Source organism: Gadus chalcogrammus, chromosome 16 (genome assembly GCF_026213295.1).
Source record: "Gadus chalcogrammus isolate NIFS_2021 chromosome 16, NIFS_Gcha_1.0, whole genome shotgun sequence".
Lineage (NCBI taxonomy): Eukaryota > Metazoa > Chordata > Actinopteri > Gadiformes > Gadidae > Gadus > Gadus chalcogrammus.
This window is the reverse complement of record NC_079427.1, coordinates 36,229,407-36,232,811: the sequence shown is the minus strand read 5'-3', so window position 1 is coordinate 36,232,811 and position 3,405 is coordinate 36,229,407.

Here is a 3,405-nt window from a genome sequence, read left to right as displayed (position 1 = left end):
TAACACTGCATGAAGACATTCTGATGCCAATTGCATTGATTTTAGTTTGTACACAATTGCTAACCAAAACGTTTTTAACAACACATCAAACATTATTTTTAACTAAATCCACTCTAATATATTATCTTAAACATGTCTTGCATTGATTAAACAAACTTACGGCATTGCCTCTTAGATGCTTTCATGTGGATGCTAGCGGATTACAATCAGAAGATGCACATGTCTGCCATTCCTTCTACAGAGGTACGATTTTTAACAGGAAATGACGTCACAGGAAGTGACTAAACCGGAAGTGAAATAATAACAAACCTAAAACGGCAAAATAATATGAATTTATACATTGGCTTATTTTAACTGTAAAGTAATTATTCACATCCGTTTTTACATATACATATTTAAGAAATCAATGTAAGAATATTAAATGAGTGCCAGGAGAGACAACACAGACATAATTTGTGGCCTGTGGAAATTTTCAACTGATTTTGACAACTTGCAACATGGCGGCCAAGTTCTGATGCAATGAGAAATAATTCATAAGCTACATAAGGAGGTCTGGCAGTATCCTCAGACATTAAAAATAAGTTTGAAATGTACTCATGTGAAGAGAGAGAAGTTAAAACACGTCTTCAGTAATTATAGCGCCCCCTATAGGTCAATGGTCACCAAATTCATTGAGTGTCCCCCTGATGATGTTATGGGTCTATGTATCAAGTTTGGTTATGATATGTCAAAGGGCTGCTGAGATATTGGCGTGTTTCCGGTTTGGCGGCTTCGCGGTCGAATATCATTAGCTGCCGCGGATATTTCTGCAAAAAATAATATACTCGCTATACGGGGAGGTCTGATAGTATCACCAGACATTGAAAATAATTTTTAAATGTACTCATGTGAAGAGGGAGGAGTCAAAACACATCGACATTAATAACAGCGCCCCCTAGAGGTCAAAGGTCACCAAATTCATTCAGTGTCAGCTTTATGGGGGCTTGGGTCTATATACCAAGGTTGGTTATGATATGTCAAAGGGCTGTTGAGATATTGGCTTACATCCGGTTTGGCGGCTTTGCCGCCAAATTTGATTGGCTTTAGCGGACAAACGATTTTGAATTTGACAAATCTATTCAATGTTTTTTATCAAGCATGGCCAGAAGATCATGTATGCCAAGTTTCGAGATGATTGGACAAGATTTGTGATAGAAGTAGCATTTTGAAGGTTTTTGACATAAACCAAGATGGCGGAAATATACGTCATGGCACAATGACGTCATAGGGTGTGTTGAACTGGGCTTGGTTCAAGGAATCCAATGATACCTGGTTTGTGAATATTGGTCGAATAGGTCAAAAGTTATGAACATGAATGCATGCCCAACTTTGACCTGTTGGTGGCGCTAGAGCTGTTGGGCTAGCGACCTGAGATTGGCTTAATGGGCTAATGGGGCAGTCCTGAACCAGTGTGCCAAATTTCACAACTTTTCGCCAAGCGGTTCTATGGGCTGCCATTGACTCCAATGGCAGCATAATAATAATAATAATAATAAGAATTCGTACAATAACAATAGGTTGTCTCGCAACATAGTTGCTTGACACCCAATAATAATAATAAGAATTCGTACAATAACAATAGGTTGTCTCGCAACATAGTTGCTTGACACCCAAATATAGCTGCGAGCAGCAATGTGGGTGTCAAGCATAATCGGACTCGGTAGGCTTATTCTGCCGGATGGACGCAATCGGCCAGGGGGCTACATGACGACCGCCTCGGAAATCGGCAATACCGACAGCCGGTGGGATGAGTAAATGGGAAAAGGACCCCACCTAGAGGTAAGGGGGCAATGCAGTCTGCCTGACAGAACAAATGTCACAAATACATAGGGGTATTCGGAACAATATCAACAAAATAATTTACAAGATATATGGGGAGGTCTGACAGTATCATTAAACATTGATAATAAGTTTGAAATGTACTCATGTGAAGAGAGAGGAGTTAAAACACGTCTTCATTAATTATAGCGCCCCCTAGAGGTCAATGGTCACCAAATTCATTGAGTGTCCCCATAATGATGTTATGGGTCTAGGTATCAAGTTTGGTTATGATTTGTCCAAGGGATACTGAGATATTGGCGTTTTTCCAGTTTGGCGGCTTCGCGGTTGAATATCATTGGCTGTCGCGGATATTTGTGCAAGTTATAATATACTAGCTATACGGGGAGGTCTGATAGTATCACCAGACATTGAAAATAAGTTGTAAATGTACTCATGTGAAGGGAAAGAGGTCAAAACACATGGACATTAATAACAGCGCCCCCTACAGGTCAAAGGTCACCAAATTAAATCAGTGTCACCTTTATGAGGCCATGGGTCTATATACCAAGTCTGGTTATGATATGTCAAAGGGATGCTGAGAAATCGGCTCACTTCCTGTTTGGCGGCTTTGCCGCCAAATTTGATTGGCTTTAGCGGGCAAACGGTTTTGAATTTGACAAATCTATTCGATGTTTTTCATCAAGGATGGCCAGAAGATCATGTGTGCCAAGTTTCGAGATGATTGGACAAGATTTGTGATAGGAGTAGCATTTTGAAGGTTTTTGACATAAACCAAGATGGCGGACATATACGTCATGGCGCAATGACGTCATAGGGTTTGTTGAACTGGGCTTGGTTCAAGGAATCCAATGATACCTGGTTTGTGAAAATTGGTCGAATAGGTCAAAAGTTATGAACATGAATGCATGCCCAACTTTGACCTGTTGGTGGCGCTAGAGCTGTTGGGCTAGCGACCTTAGATTGGCTTAATGGGCTAATGGGGCAGTCCTGAACAAGTGTGCCAAATTTCACAACTTTTCGCCAAGCGGTTCTATGGGCTGCCATTGACTCCAATGGCAGCATAATAATAATAATAATAAGAATTCGTACAATAACAATAGGTTGTCTCGCAACATAGTTGCTTGACACCCAATAATAAGAATTCGTACAATAACAATAGGTTGTCTCGCAACATAGTTGCTTGACACCCAATAATAAGAATTCGTACAATAACAATAGGTTGTCTCGCAACATAGTTGCTTGACACCCAATAATAATAATAATAATAAGAATTCGTACAATAACAATAGGTTGTCTCGCAACAAAGTTGCTTGACACCCAATAATAATAATAAGAATTCGTACAATAACAATAGGTTGTCTCGCAACATAGTTGCTTGACACCCAAATATAGCTGCGAGCAGCAATGTGGGTGTCAAGCATAATCGGACTCGGTAGGCTTATTCTGCCGGATGGACGCAATCGGCCAGGGGGCTACATGACGACCGCCTCGGAAATCGGCAATACCGACAGCCGGTGGGATGAGTAAATGGGAAAAGGACCCCACCTAGAGGTAAGGGGGCAATGCAGTCTGCCTGACAGAACA